We start from the raw sequence: 17,083 nt of genomic DNA, 5'->3' as shown, positions 1-17,083 counted from the left end.
AGACGGAGGAGCGGAGCCGAGCGCGTGCGAGACGGAGGAGCGGAGCCGAGCGCGTGCGAGACGGAGGAGCGGAGCCGAGCGCGTGCGAGACGGAGGAGGGGAGCCGAGCGCGTGCGAGACGGAGGAGGGGAGCCGAGCGCGTGCGAGACGGGGGAGGGGAGCCGAGCGCGTGCGAGACGGGGGAGGGGAGCCGAGCGCGTGCGAGACGGGGGAGGGGAGCCGAGCGCGTGCGAGACGGGGGAGGGGAGCCGAGCGCGTGCGAGACGGGGGAGCGGAGCCGAGCGCGTGCGAGACGGGGGAGCGGAGCCGAGCGCGTGCGAGACGGGGGAGCGGAGCCGAGCGCGTGCGAGACGGGGGAGCGGAGCCGAGCGCGTGCGAGAGGGAGGAGCGGAGCCGAGCGCGTGCGAGAGGGAGGAGCGGAGCCGAGCGCGTGCGAGAGGGAGGAGCGGAGGCGAGCGCGAGAGGGAGGAGCGGAGGCGAGCGCGAGAGGGAGGAGCGGAGGCGAGCGCGTGCGAGAGGGAGGCGCGGAGGCGAGCGCGTGCGAGAGGGAGGAGCGGAGGCGAGCGCGTGCGAGAGGGAGGAGCGGAGGCGAGCGCGTGCGAGAGGGAGGAGCGGAGGCGAGCGCGTGCGAGAGGGAGGAGCGGAGGCGAGCGCGTGCGAGAGGGAGGAGGGGAGCCGAGCGCGTGCGAGAGGGAGGAGGGGAGCCGAGCGCGTGCGAGAGGGAGGAGGGGAGCCGAGCGCGTGCGAGAGGGAGGAGGGGAGCCGAGCGCGTGCGAGAGGGAGGAGGGGAGCCGAGCGCGTGCGAGAGGGAGGAGGGGAGCCGAGCGCGTGCGAGACGGAGGGGCGGAGCCGAGCGCGTGCGAGACGGAGGGGCGGAGCCGAGCGCGTGCGAGACGGAGGGGCGGAGCCGAGCGCGTGCGAGACGGAGGGGCGGAGCCGAGCGCGTGTGAGACAGGAGATAAAGCCCTAATGGTCACTTCTCCCTTTTTACTATTGTGAATTGACTCCTCTATGATCCCATGGGGTTTGAGCCTCTATTTGGTAATGAGCGTTAGATTAGGGACTGAAGTACTCCATAGCCCATGCAGGATCGCTGATCTAATCAACCTAAGCTCTCCTGTTTGAGACTAGCTAACTTTAACCTATTAAGGCTTGGGTCTTTTATCTTGAGAACAGATATTAAGGACCTATGGGCTTTATTTGCTGTGAGCTAGCTCTTGAATACATCTAGAGCAGTGATGACTAACCTATAGCACACAGAGCCCTCCCTATGGCACACATGGCAGAGACAGCACACAGAGCCCTCCCTGCTGGCACTATCACTACTGTTCACACAAGGTAGAAGTGCTGCAGAATGTCCTCAGCGGAAATTTCCGTGGCAAATTTCTCAGCATTTCTGCATCCAAAAGCAGTCAAAATCTGCACCCCGTCTATTCTGAAACTGCCCTGTCCTTTTAAGAACGGAGGTAAAAATCATAAGTCGTGATTAGCCCCGCCCCCTGACATGTTGGCACTTTGGGATAAATAAGCAGGTTTTATTTTGCAGTTTGGGCACTCGGTATCTGAATGGTTCACCATCACTGATCTAGAGTAATAATAAACTTTATTTGTATAGCGCCAACATATTCCGCAGCGCTTAGAGTAAGGTTGGGACATCGACACAAAAACATTAATCACGTTAGACACTGAACGCACGACGTTCTCCTTTTCTGGACGCGACCTTCAGGCGTTCAGCGCAGCCCTCCATCTGCACGTGGAAATGCTTTCATTTAGAGATCATTGCCCACAGCCATCGCGTTAGACGCAAGCGTTCAGAGCCTGTATCTAACGCGATGAACAAACGCATGTGGATAAGGGGCCGAAGACCCCACTTATTCTGAAAGTCGTTTTGCCTGGAGCAAACCTTATTGGGGACAAAGAGTCGCCTCACACTTTCCAGAAGTTTCTAGAACTTGTTTGTAAGTTCATTAGTGCCGCGAGCAAAACTACATCCTGTACAACACAAAGGGAAGGGCGGAAAATCTGGTCACCGGACCACAAGACAACCTTAGTCTAGAGCATGCTTGACAGGTCTGATCCATTGTGGTTGAACCTTGCACATATGCTCCACTTGATATAGGCTAATTTTCTCTCAGCAAATACATTCTTAGGGTGACTACCCACTACAGTTTTTTTTTTACTGTGAAATTCGCAGCATTTTTTTTCTGCAGGAGTCTATGGGACTTGTAATGTTAAGATCATACAAAATTGTGATTTACCGCAAAATTGCAATTTTGCGCGATTGCGATTTTAACATTACAATTCCCATAGACCCCTGCAGAAAAAAAACGCTGTGAATTTTGCAGTGAAAAAAACTTTAGTGGATAGTCACACTTATGGAGACAAAAGCTAACAACTAAGGCAATCTCTAATGAATATACGCAGTGCTAACTGGGGAATCAGGAATCTAAGAGACTCCCTCATCGTCCCTGCTCCGTTACATTGCATTGAAAAGTACTACTGGCAGGTACTTGGGAAACCTCTCTAATTGCCGAGTGATACTAAGGCCTCCCTCACTCAGGGCGTTTGCAGAAATGCTGCGTTGAAAACGCTGCGTTTACTGCAGATTCCGCCCCGTTTCAGCAGCGCTGGCATACTTTATGCCAGCGTTTTGGCTGCAATTTCAGCTCGGCTGAAAACGCAGCCAAGAATGCTGAAAAGAAAAAAAAAAGTAATACTCACCTAGCCGCTGCAGTCCAGGTCGCTTCCTCTGCACTCACAAGTCTATTGCCGGAGGCCGGCAAGCTCTAATTGGCTGAGACAGTCAATGAAGGGCTGTGATTGGGCATCGAGCAAGCGCCTACAACCAATCACAGCACTCTATTGCCGGAGGCGGGGTTCTCAAACCTGGCCTACGGCAATAGACTTGTGAGTGCAGAGGAAGCCCGGATCAGCGGCAGAGACCAGCGGCCGTGACCCGGACTGCAGCGGCTAGGTGAGTATTGCTTTTTTTTTTTTTCTCTACCTAGCTGGGACTGATTTTCTGGGCAGGACTTCTATTGCAAACCCACACCCCGAAAATCGGCGAGCGGTTAACGCTGCCAAAAACGCGGCACCAAGTGTTGCCGCGTTTTCAGCAGTGCTAAAACCGCTGCCCATTCATTTCAATGGGCGACGCAGGGCTGAAACGCCCAAAAATAAAACATGCATCACTGTCAAAGCGCAGCGTTGGAAGGCACTGCATTTTCAGCCCTGTGTGAGCAGCCACATTGAAATGAATGGGAGTGTTGTACAGCGTTTAGCGCTGGGCTGAAAAGGCAGCGCTAAACGCTGTATAAAACGCCCCGTGTGAGGGAGGCCTAAGTACTCAGACGTTCACATTGGATGGGTTCAGTCAGGAATACTATCTGTATCTGACTATTGCTAACAAAGGGAGATATTATGATTGTCTGAATTGACTTATTCCTTAAAGGGGTTGTCCCGCGAAACAAAGTTGGGGTATACACTTCTGTATGGCCATATTAATGCACTTTGTAATATACATCGTGCATTAAATATGAGCCATACAGAAGTTATTCACTTACCTGTTCCGTTGCTGGCGTCCCCGTCTCCATGGAGCCGTCTAATTTTCAGCGTCTAATCGCCCGATTAGACGCGCTTGCGCAGTCCGGTCTTCTCCGTGTTGAATGGGGCTGCTCGTGCTGGAGAGCTGCTCCTCGTAGCTCCGCCCCGTCACGTGTGCCGATTCTGGAATCGGCAATGGACCGCACAGAAGACCTGCGGTCCACCGAGGGTGAAGATCCCGGCGGCCATCTTCGCAAGGTAAGTAAGAAGTCGCCGCAGCGCGGGGATTCGGGTAAGTACTATCCTTTTTGTTTTTTCAACACATGCATCGGGTTTGTCTCGCGCCGAACGGGGGGGCTATTGAAAAAAAAAAAAACGTTTCGGCACGGGACAACCCCTTTAAATCTGCTGATTTCAGATCCTTATCCTTTCCTACATCAAAATATCCATATAGGATATTGGATCTGAACAGTGTCTGGGGAATCCATATACAGGATTTTCCAATAGCTGTTTCTGTCTGAGTTTAGTTGGATGTTTAGCAATCTACGTCCTTACACATTCTACACAATTATGAGTGAGGTTAACATAATGTATGTGTGTGTCTTAAGCCCTATCTTCTTATCTATAAACACTCAGTGGGGCATTATTACAATATAAGTGGGCATTACTACAGTACTTTATAAGTTGGCATTATTGCAACATAATTTGGCTGCTGAACATGACTACACCTCCCTCAGACGTGCCCTGGAAGACGCGGCACCCTGTGACCGGAGCCGTACACGGCAGACCTCGACAACCTTGGTTCACACCCACAACATGCTTTATCCAGCAAATGCTCTAGATGTGCTGAACAACTGGCGCAAATCGCAACACCCCACAAACCCATTTCAAATTTATGCTCAAAATCTACAACCTCATTCTCCACTGTGCCAAAGAAGTTTATTTCAACTCTCTCATCTCATTATCCCACAACCCCAAATGGCTCTTTGACGCTTTTCTCTCCCACGTCAGCCCCAAAGAACAGGCCCCCATGATGGATCTCAGTGATGGAGAGCTAGCCGCCTACTTCAAAGAAAAAAATTAATATCGAAAACCTGAAAATAAATCTCAAAACACTACATGACTACTCCTGATCCTGGCCTCTTCAGCATTGCATCCATCACTAACTCACTATCTGTTCTCGAACCAATAAAAGACGAAGTAGTCTCCAGACTGCTTTCTGCTGCTCACCCCACCACCTGCACTAGCGGCCCTCTTTCCTCACACCTCCTCTGGTGCCCTTTCCCAACTATCATTACCCACCTCACCACAATCTTTAACCTCTCCCTAACCTCAGGTATTTTCCCTTCCTCATTCAAATACTTCATCATATCCCCTCTGCTAAAGAAACAGACCCGACCGACGCTGACAACTACCAAACCATTTCCAACCTCCCATTCATCTCCAAACTACTTGAATTCCTGGTCTATTCCCACCTCACTCGCTTTCTCTCTGATAACTCTCTTCTTGAGCCCCTCTAGTCCGACTTCCACTCCCTACATTCGACCGAAACGTCACACACAAGTATCTAACCACCTGATGATGTCAAAATTGAGGGACAACTACTCCCTACTAATCCTCTTCTGACCGCTTTGCTGCATTTGACACTGTCGACCATGACCTCCTCCTAGCTATGCTTCACTGCTCTCTCCTGGTTCTTCTCCTACCTTTGACTGCTCTTTCAGCGTCTCCTTCACTGCCTGTATCCCCCCTCCCACCCCCCGCTGTTGGGGTCCCCCAGAGCTCGGTCCTAGGCCCCTTTTGCTGCTCCATCTACACAGGCCGACAAACGATCAATAGATTTGACCTCCCGTAACATCTTTGTACTCTTCCTCTAAAACCTCGCAGGCAGTCTGCTGAGGATTTTTGGGAGGGGGGGATGGGCTTGAAATGTAAGCCCTACCCCGAAAATTAGTCCTAGCTGCATTAAAAACAAACAAACAAATACATCACCTAAGAAATACTGTCTGGTGCCCTGCATCCTCTCCCCAGTTTCCAGCAGTTGTCTTCAGGCATCTCTTCCTGGTAAGGAATTTTAAAATGCCTGCCTCCAGGAGGGCTGCAACTGATTGGCTGAGTGCCAGGGGGCTCAGTCAATCAGAGCCAGCACTCAATGAACCAATCACAGCCATTCATTGGCAATGCAACAGGGAAACATGGGCTACAAAACATTGCAAGTAACGTGCATATCGCGAAACCCACAAGGTTTTTGTCTCGCAATGTGGCATGCTACAAAACCTCGCAAATATGAAGGAACCCATAGGAAAGGATTGGCTTCACATACATGCAATTTGTAACATTGTCGCAACGCAAGAAAATTGCGCGACTCTCGCCCCAGCGTGCAAGAGGCCTTACAATCTTAAAAACTAACCTCCTTGCCTTTACGCTCTCAACCAGCAAACCTCCCCCCAACATCTCCATATCAGTATTTGGCACCATCATAACCCACAGACAGTATGCCTGCTGCCTTGGGGTCACACTGAATTCTAACCTCTCCTTGAATGTGGGATTCAATCTCTAGCCCAAACATGCCACCTGCACTTCAGGAAAATTGCTAAAACCCATCCATTCCTCACTATGGACACGCTAAAGACACTCATTGGCACATTCCTTCATTCCTGACTCGACTACTGCAACTCACTGCTCATTTCTCTGGAGTGTTACCTTTCCTCTGGAATGCTCTACCCGAAAACATCCGTACATGTACGGAACTTCATATGCACCTTAAAGATGCATCTCTTCATAGAAACATACTGTCATGGCATATAAACTGTTAAAGTTAACTAGAATAAATGTGTGTATTTCTCATCTTGATTGACTTAGTGGAACAGGCTTAAAATCAGGAATTATATGTAGTGTACAACTGAAACAGGAAGATACAGAAACTTAAGTATACAGAATATGTTGACATGTTATGAAAAGCTTGACTACATCTGTTTTCTTGAATCAAACTCTTGACCACAAAAGTCTTACGAGTGGTAAGACTGTTTTATCAACAGACAGCAATATCTAATGGTCAATAGTGCTGCATGCGAGGTAGCCATTATTGTCGCGTCAGTCCCTTTGGGACATTATGGGTGTGGCATTTGTGCAGACATGCGCAGTTGGGCTGTGTAATACCATAGCGATGAGATGGGAGCCATTCTGTGGACGCTTCTCCTGGGATACACACGTGAGTTCTATTTTATTCTGATTTTATGGGGGTGGTTTCACTAGTTAAGGGATGTATTGTGTTGTATGTATAAGCTTGACAAAGACCACGGTATGTTGGTCGAAACATCGTTGATGGACATGTTAGATGTTTTTTTGTAATACAAATATGGAGTTCGTTTGACCTATACTGATCTACTTCTTGGATTCCCTGGTGCTGCCTATGCTCTATTTATTTTGGAGTATACGTTTGTGGATTTTTGGTGTCCGGATCCAGATTTTGGCGTGCATGGCAAGTACTCCCACACCGATCTGGTGTATATATTGTGTGGTGCTGCTGAGTCTCTCTATTGTTGAATATCCCTGCACATGTCCCAACTTCTTACACAAGCCTTTGTGGGAGTTCTCAAAAAGAACCTGAAGGACAAACTAAAAACCACATGTTCTGAATAATGCACTTTAGATGCTCAGGCTCTCCTCCAGGTTGCCCATAGTTTGGAGCTATCTACCTGTACTACAGTACTTGTAAACCAGCACAATCATGGACCTCGCAAACCCATCACCTGCTACAACTATGACAAACAGGGCCACATGCATAGGCAATGTAGGGCACCTCTTAAGGCTCAGAATGGACAGTCCAAACCGGACTGTCCTCCTCTGGCCATTAGGAAACAGGTAATTCAGTGTCTGTGCTCTTTGATGAAATCTGCCCTTTGCAAGTTTACAAATCCAGAAGGGGCCCAGCACTTATTGTATCTTTGACTATAGATTCAGAAGATCCTCTCCCCTTTCTGGTAATCACCGGAGCAGCCACTAGTGTAATACACAGCAGAAATGTTAACGAGAGTGACATCAGTAAACAAAACCTTTCATATGTAGGAGTAGATGGAACAGCAAAAAATACTCCCTTGTCCAAGCAATGAAAGTGAATCTGATTTGCTGCAGAAAATCTTCACTTCTTTAGATTTAAGGGAGGATGGGTCAGTTAAAATCACAGGTCAGTTAGCAGAGAAGGAAACCTGTATACTTGCTGCTTGTTGTCAATCTTCAGAAACACCTATAGCCATATGCACACCATTGTTGTTGGAGGAGGAGTTGGAACAGTGCCTACAACAAGTTCCAGCCAACCTCTGGAGCAAGGGAGCAGCGGATATAGGCAGACTACCAGTTCCAACAGTTCAGATCATGTTGAAACCAGGCGCCCCCTTGCCATATAAATCTCAGTGCTCACTATCCGTTCCACAAACAGAAACCATTTATAGTCATCTGGAGGACTTACTGCAAAATGGGGCAGTAATTGCAATGAAGTCACCCTGCAACACCCCTCTGTTTCCGGTCAAAAAGAAAGTTGGGACAACTTGCCCAATACAGAATGGTGCAGGATCTCAGAGCAGTCAATGAGACAAATGTCTTGGACATGCCCATTGTACCTAACCCACACACTTTGTTGGCACAATTCCCGCTCGGACTTGTTTCTATACAGTTGTGGATTTGGCTAACGCCTTTTTCTCAATCCTTTGCATGAAAACAGCTGGTATTTGTTTGCTTTCACATACAAAGGCAAACAATATACCTGGGTTGTGTTGCCACAGAGAGCTCAGAATTCACCCTCCCCGTTCTCATAGCTCATGGGTCAAGTGTTGGAAGGCTGGCGACCTGATTCATAGGCTGCTGTTTTGTTACAGTACGTTGACGACCTTTTCCTCTGTGCTCCAGAGAAAGCCACATGTGTGGAAGCTTTAATTTCTCTCTTTCAATTCCTGGAAAAGAATGGGTGTAAGGCATCAAAGAAGAAGCTCCAGTTTTGCTGTTCATCTGTAAGTTTTCTTGGACATTGTGTAATGGTAGGAGCTCGTGATCTCACCCCGGTCCGCAAATCTGCCGTTATGGACATTAAGGTACCCACTTCTGTCTCCAAACTATGTACCTTTCTAGGACTTGTTTCTTATTGTAGACCACGGATTGTGAATGCCTCGCAACTGATGCAGCCGCTGTATGACTGTATTAATAAGGAACCCTTCCAACTTACAAAGGAGGCCACCGACTCCTTGAACTAGCTCAAAACAGCCATCTTGGCAGCCCCAGCCTTGCCCAACTACGACAAACCCTTCAGGCTCTACTGCAACGAGAACAATGGACACGCAGCAGCAATCCTCACACAGCAGCATGGAGGGCACCAACGACGCATTGCCTACTACTGCAGCAGGTTAGACCCCATTGCTAGAGGATCACCTTTCTGTCTACAAGCAGTAGCGGCAGTCTCCAGGATGTTGGACAAGTCAGCGGACCTGGTTTTGGATCATGAGGTACAAGTGTTAGCACCACAGGACATTTGTGCCATTCTAACACAGGTTCAGCCCAAGCACTTGTCTGCAGCCTATCATCTGAGACTCCAGTGTGCCTTCCTGATGCCTGCCAACATCACCATCACCCGCTGTCAAACTTTGAATCCTTCCACTCTCTTACCAGAACAGGATGACACTGACTAAGCAATGCAAGAAGAATCTCACAACTGCGTGCAGCTCATGCAGATCGAAACATATGGGTTTGACTTCATCAAGGACACTATTACTCAGTTCCATTCTAACTTTGTTTGTTGATGGCTCCAGGTATGTTGTAGATGGACAATTCCACACTGGATATGCAGTCACCACACAGACCACTGTCCTTCATCAACAATCATTACCTGCACATGTCTATGTATGTTGGCATAAGACAAGACAGCCAATATCTACACGGATTCTAGATATGCCTTTGGCATTGCACACGACTACGGTCCAATCTGGAATGCTAAATTCTTCCTTACGTGTATGGGCCCGCCAATAAAACACCAGACACAAGTTGAAGCACTAAAGTCTGCTCTTGATGGCCATCCTCAAAGTCAAGGCACACACCTCAACTAAGTCTCCTCAACCTAAGGGTAATGCCTTAGCAGACCAAGCAGCCTTGCTGCCCCTTACACCGGCAGTTCTGCCCACCTGTCAACATCTTCTGTCTTTTCAGAAAAAAAGCATCTTCCCATGAAGTGTCGGGTTGGCAATCAAAAGAAGCCACTTCAGATTTCAATGGCATGCGGATATTTCATGGGAAGCCTTGTCTTCCCAAAGCCTTGTTTTCTGTGCTAGCCTCCATAACACATGGTCCTACGCATGCCTCTAAAATTGCAATGTGTGATCTTGTTTCTCGATATTAGTTTTTCAGTAGTTGCTGCCTCTTTCACTCAAGGATGTATGACTTGTGCATTCTCAATACACTCCCATGCCCTTGTACACCTTTCAGAGGTTGAAGACCAATACATACAACTTCCTCAATCTGGACCGTTTCAATATATCCTTGTACGTATTGATATCTTCTCTGGTTGGGTAGAGGCTTACCCCGTTTCTGCGACTACCGTCAAAAATACAGCCAAAAAACTTCTTTCTGAAGTGGTCTGTAGGTTTGGTGTTCCAGAAACCATTTCAAGTGTACTCACGTTAAATCAGCAGTAATGACTGAGATGGCAGGAACGTTAGGAATAGAACCGGCATTCTACAACCCTACCATCCTCAGAGCAGTGAGAGAGTAGAGAGGTTGAAGCAAAATTTTGAAACCAATAACTGAGTTGAACAAACCTTGGCGTGAGTGTTTTTCCTTGGCTCTCTTTTCAATAAGACACACAACCACCAAACAGACAGGTCTCAGCCCTTATGAGATTCTATTTGGCGCAGCAACTTGTTTAGGCCTATACTTTCCTCAGCAATTACAGTTTCAATTTGATATGTCACAATACATGCAGAAACTGACCTCTCAAATGACTAAACTGCATGGAAAGGTTTATGCTTCTCTTCCAGATCCTAACTCAGTAGAAGGCACACACTGCCTCAAACCAAGAGATTGGGTCATCATCAAAACACATGTCCGTAAAACTCTTGAACCTCGGTATGATGGTCCTTTCCAAGTCCTGCTAAACACTCCCACTTCTGTTAAGCTACAAGGGAAGTACAACTGGATAGATGCCTCGGACTTCAAGAAAGTACTTGAATCAAAGGAAGAATGAAGTGCTTTGTCTAAGTATCCTTACTTTGTTCCCCCATACCACTCTGTGCTGCTAACTCATGGTTAAACAACAAAAATGGGCAAAAACCCATATTCATATATGTTGATACCAATTCTACCAGTGTCACTATTAAGTTTGACTATTGTGAGTCAAATGAGCCTCTCAGTTTCAGCTAGAACCCCTAAACACTCCATATTATATTTGTGTAACCTCACTAGATGATTATTATTGTTCTTCCTGGTCTCGGACAGCATGGAACACAGGTACATCTTGGGGTTACACCCCCTGGCAAGCCACAGGCAGATATGCACCTTACATTTCCTAGAAAAGGAGGATCTTGTGAATGGTAGAAAGGTAATTGTCGACCTCTATGGATAACAATCAAAAATCCCCAAAAATATATACGGGTAATGTGGAGGGCCAAGGCCAGTTTTTCCTGCATAACAATAAAACCCTGTTGAAAATCCAACAAACTAAAAATCAAAAGGAGAAATGCCTGATTAATTCTATAAGAACTTCTGACCTACCATACGTGTTAGAGGACTTTAGTAGAAAATATCACTAGCAAGCAACAAACTGCATTAGAAATAGGCTATGGTGACTCCACTATTTGGCTACGCTGGGTTAGATTTACAGCTTCCAGCAGCAATAAAGCTGACTGCCAGACATCATCTCGGCACTGTTCCACTTGCAGTTAATAATTTGACCCATCCAGGAGCCATAAGATGTTTTGAGCACTTATTTCAGAAACAGGTATATAATGACTCTAGTCTATATGTATACTCTTGGCTAATTTGTTCCGCTTTTCAAAAACGACACCTCCAGTACAAGGTGTTAAATTTTATCCTGGTCCTTACACCTGCTTCAAGTCTGAATACGGCATCATTCACTTGAAGAATCTCCTAGGAGCATTTTGCCCTCTGAACCTAGAGATCACCATAACTAATGGGTCAGGATGGCAAACTATGTTCATCTCCACTGCAGGATGTCTGGTGGATTTTTGGTGATGATAGAATGTGTGCAACCCTGTCCAAATCTTGGAAAGGTAAGTGCTCACCTGCAAAAATACTCCTCCCCTTTTAGCTGTTCCCAGACAGATGGACAGGGCACACAATCACACCCCCACCATCCATTACCAAACATTACATGGGGGATGGAATGGCTTCATAACTCCAAAGTATAATAAAACGTCATAGGGAGGGGTTATCACCGGAAGCTGGGACTGAACTACTAAGTTATGCTAATTTGTAGGGCGGGTCAGCAGTGTGTGTGTGTGTGTGTGTGTGTGTGTGTGTGTGTGGAACAATTAGTTTCTTGTTTGATGAGATATGTAAACATATTACTTCTCACAAAAGCCACAGTCAATCCAAATGGAAGCGCCACAAACTGGAAGTCATCAGAGTGAAGCACAAGGTGGAGGAGACCCCAATGTGGGGGATGGGAATGTGCAGGTAACCATCCCAAATGTCCCCCAGAATAGGAACTCATTGGCCTCTATGAAAGCTATCACACAGCAGAGAGAATCCATTTGTAAACGGAGAGGACGGATCTACTGGTTCAGGTGTTTCAGGTCCATCATGGGCCGGCTGAGCCATCCTTCTTGGGATGATGAACAGTTTCAGACAGAACTCCATGAACTTGGAACAGAACAATGGCTGCTGGCCCAAAAGCAAATTAAGTTTGTTTGAAAGCTGAAGCAAGAGAGGGAGATTGGGGAGGATGAGATGGAAAGAAATGATGGTGGGGTAGAGAAAATATCTCTCTTGTACCCGGTAGAGATCACCTCTCTGACCCAAGCTTCCTGATGGCAGTTAGCTAGACTCCCCCATGATGATGATGATGCCCGTTTTGTGCCCACACACAGTAATAATTGCCACAGTAGTGGTCCCTTGTAAGTAATAGTGCCCCCTGTATGCATCCTAGAAATAGTGCCCTTTTGTTCCCCATATACATTAACTAGCTGATATACCCGGCTTCGCCCGAGTTAATTTGGTACTGGTGTTTATCTGGTGTTCACATGGAAAATCTTCTGAAGTCGTGGTTACTTTAGAGATACCGGAAAAACATATGTTCACCTTTTTGCATAATTCTCTGCGTTACCCAGGAAACACCACGGAAGGTAACCATGTGACGTTTCCTTTATACAAAATGACATCAGGAAGTGAGAGAATTAGATTACATACGTAAAATTTGGACACTAATTCTTTTGCACTTAGAATTGAATAATCGAGTTGGGACCCATTAGCTTTTCCTATTTATGACATAATCAATGCTCGTGCCAAATTTCAAGTTTCTATGACATCGGGAAGTGAGAGAATTAGATTTCGTACGTAAAATGTGGACGCTAATTATTTTGCGCTTAGAATTGAACAATTGAGTTGGGACCCATTAACTGTTTCTATTTATGACATAATCAATGCTCCTGCCAAATTTCATGTTTCTATGATACCAAGAAGTGAGAGAATTAGATTCCGTACGTAAAATTTGGACGCTAGTTCTTTTGTGCTAGAATTGTATAATCGAGTTGGGACCCATTAGCGTTTCCTATTTATGACATATTCAATGCTTATGGCAAATTTCATGTTTCTATGACATTGGGAAGTGAGAGATTTAGATTATGTACGTTAAATTTCGACGCTAATTCTTTTGCGCTAGAATTGAATAATCGAGTTGGGACCCAATTACTTTTCCTATTTATGACAATCAATGCTTGTGACAAATTTTAAGTTTCTATGACATTGGGAAGTGAGAGATTTAGATTCCGTACGCAAAATTTCGACGCCAATTCTTTTGCGCTAGAATTGAATAATCGAGTTGGGACCCAATTACTTTTCCTATTTTGGAGATAATCTATGCTTGTGCCAAATTTCATGTTTCTACGACATCGGGAAGTTGGAGAACTTTTGGTGAGTCAGTCAGTCAGTGACTTGTGGTTTAAGTAAAAATTCTGACTGTGAGCACCACCTTATAGAATAACAGTGCCCACCTGACCTCCACTCTATAATATTGACCCCCTGAATGCCTCATATGGTAATAATGCCAACTTATAAAGTCCTGCAGTAATGCCCCTTATATAGTAATAACGCCCCACTGAGTGTTTAGAGATAATATATATTACCCTCCCCTCAGCCCCGATCAGCGCAGCGTCTTCTTCCCCTCTTGCTGTCACTGACCGGCGCAGGAGGTGTGAAGATGTCACTACATCGGCCTCCAGCACCGGGCAGCAGCGCCGCATGGAGGGAAGGAGATGCTGCGCTGACTGAGACTGGGGGAGCAGAATATATGGGTGGTTTTATGTATTGTGCGATTCTGGAGAAAAATAGAGCAGAGAACCTCCGACTCCTCGCTGCCCCATAACTACAGCCGGTATAGGGGGCCTGTGGTCACCGATGGAGCCAAGAGCGACACTTGTCCTGGGATTCATGGCGCCAGGCTGGGGGTCTGCAGTTTACCACCCCAGACCCCAAATGCCAGCAACCCCCCGGCTACACGTATATTACATAAACAAACGTATCCCTCTGCGTACATTACATGCTCGGCCCCCCACCCCCCCGTCTCGCACGCGCTCGGCTCCGCTCCTCCGTCTCGCACACGCTCGGCTCCGCTCCTCCGTCTCGCACACGCTCGGCTCCGCTCCTCCGTCTCGCACACGCTCAGCTCTGCTCCATCCACTCTCTGAATACATCCTCACACAGCAGAGTCCTGCATCCACTGAGCGGAGAGACCTGGTCATGTGACCCCTTGTCTCCTCCCACACACTGATCACATGACGGTGACATCATCACAGGTCCTGTAAGCACAGAACAACCCCACGGCTCCTGTCCGGCTGCAGGTGGAGGTATGTGGGGTCACCAGCACGCATATTAGTAGTTTACGCTTCAGTTATTCCTGCTGCCGATTCCAGCCAATGAGGTGGCTGGAATCGGCACCATGTGACTTCCCATGGTGCACGAGCAGTACAGTTCAGCTGCCGTGCACGATGAGAGCTGTGCCCGCGCCTCACGTGACCGGTGACGTCACCGATACTTGAATTTGCCCGCGAATTCCGAGCGCTGGCATCTACAGAGGAAGCTGATGGTTGGAGCCTTTTATACTACTTTCAACGTGGGAGAGGAAGATTTCTGCGCTGTGTGGTGAGTACCTACCTGAGATTAATGCGCTGTGTGCTGAGTACCTACCTGAGATTTATGTGCTGTGTGCTGAGTACCTACCTGAGATTTATGTGCTGTGTGGTGAGTACCTACCTGAGATTAATGCGCTGTGCGCTACGTCTGGTGAGTACCTACCTGAGATTAATGCGCTGTGTGGTGAGTACCTACCTGAGATTGATGCGCTGTGTGGTGAGTACCTACCTGAGATTGATGCGCTGTGTGCTGAGTACCTACCTGAGATTGATGCGCTGTGTGCTGAGTACCTACCTGAGATTGATGCGCTGTGTGCTGAGTACCTACCTGAGATTGATGCGCTGTGTGCTGAGTACCTACCTGAGATTGATGCGCTGTGCTGAGTACCTACCTGAGATTGATGCGCTGTGTGCTGAGTACCTACCTGAGATTGATGCGCTGTGTGCTGAGTACCTACCTGAGATTGATGCGCTGTGTGCTGAGTACCTACCTGAGATTGATGCGCTGTGTGCTGAGTACCTACCTGAGATTGATGCGCTGTGTGCTGAGTACCTACCTGAGATTGATGCGCTGTGTGCTGAGTACCTACCTGAGATTGATGCGCTGTGTGCTGAGTACCTACCTGAGATTGATGCGCTGTGTGGTACGTGTGGTGAGTACCTACCTGAGATTAATGCGCTGTGTGGTGAGTACCTACCTGAGATTAATGCGCTGTGTGGTGAGTACCTACCTGGGATTAATGCGCTGTGTGGTGAGTACCTACCTGAGATTGATGCGCTGTGTGGTGAGTACCTACCTGAGATTGATGCGCTGTGTGCTGAGTACCTACCTGAGATTGATGCGCTGTGTGCTGAGTACCTACCTGAGATTGATGCGCTGTGTGCTGAGTACCTACCTGAGATTGATGCGCTGTGTGCTGAGTACCTACCTGAGATTGATGCGCTGTGCTGAGTACCTACCTGAGATTGATGCGCTGTGCTGAGTACCTACCTGAGATTGATGCGCTGTGTGCTGAGTACCTACCTGAGATTGATGCGCTGTGTGCTGAGTACCTACCTGAGATTGATGCGCTGTGTGCTGAGTACCTACCTGAGATTGATGCGCTGTGTGCTGAGTACCTACCTGAGATTGATGCGCTGTGTGCTGAGTACCTACCTGAGATTGATGCGCTGTGTGGTACGTGTGGTGAGTACCTACCTGAGATTAATGCGCTGTGTGGTGAGTACCTACCTGAGATTAATGCGCTGTGTGGTGAGTACCTACCTGGGATTAATGCGCTGTGTGGTGAGTACCTACCTGAGATTTGCGCGACGCCACCTGACGAAACCTGTCTTTTTTGGCAGATTTGTGCGCTACGTGTGGAGACGCGGCCACCCGAGATTTGTGAGCTTTTTTGCAAACTTACGTGTGGAGATGATCCTGACGTTTGGACGCGTTTTGAGAAGAATTTCGCTTCGCTTGCACACAAGCTGACATAACTCGTCGAGGTAAGATGCTGCATCTGCTAAAATTTTCATTGCGTGCATCTGCTCATACGTGCTTATTTTGCGCATATTTGCAGGTTTTCGCTTGCATATGTATGTACGCACGCGTGCGTGCGTGTGTGTGTGTGTGTGTGTGTGTGTATATAATATATAAAAATAAGATTCTTGATTCTTCTGACCAGGTTGGGGGAGTAGTGGTCAATGTAAGTGGGTGGAACGGATCTAGGGATCAGTAATACTGGTGTGATGTGACTGTTAACCTGCTGATTTTTCGTCATTTCCTGCAGATCTGACGTCCTTGAGAATGGGAAGGCTGTCCGACAGTGAAGAGACCCTCGACGTTCAGCAATCTTGAACCCCTTCGTTTTATGGACTGCTTTTTGCCGGTGACTCACCTTTTTTTTGGGGGGGGGGGGGTATTTTTGGATAGACTAAGCTTTTATTTATTTTCTTGCAAACTTTTTTCCTTCTTCTTTACAGGTGAGCTGATAAGTTATTTCAAGATTACCACACTGCGTTTGCTCACAATCACTGTTGAAGCAGCAGAGAGACTGACGGTCCTCGATGTTGGCTCAGTAGGACGCTTTCAAGATGGGCATGTTTGCAAATCGAAGTGATTCTTCCATTGTTTTTTCTGTGCCTTGTTGTACTTCGTTTAAGTGGTAAAAATGGGCAGTCAGAAGTTGGGTATATTTATTAAAATTAAT

At 47.5% G+C, this 17,083-nt stretch overlaps 1 long non-coding RNA gene across 1 annotated transcript; it reads left to right on the top strand.

The window, feature by feature from the left end:
• The first annotated feature begins 14,636 nt into the window (after positions 1-14,636).
• LOC136624541 (uncharacterized) lies at positions 14,637-17,083 on the top strand. Its single transcript, XR_010792334.1, has 4 exons — positions 14,637-14,901; positions 16,236-16,379; positions 16,664-16,762; positions 16,857-17,083. It is a non-coding gene; the product is annotated as an uncharacterized lncRNA (long non-coding RNA).

The sequence above is a fragment of the Eleutherodactylus coqui genome, chromosome 4, assembly GCF_035609145.1.
Source record: "Eleutherodactylus coqui strain aEleCoq1 chromosome 4, aEleCoq1.hap1, whole genome shotgun sequence".
Classification (NCBI taxonomy): Eukaryota; Metazoa; Chordata; class Amphibia; order Anura; family Eleutherodactylidae; genus Eleutherodactylus; species Eleutherodactylus coqui.
The sequence above is the reverse complement of the archived record's forward strand: the minus strand, read 5'-3'. Positions and strand labels throughout refer to the sequence as shown.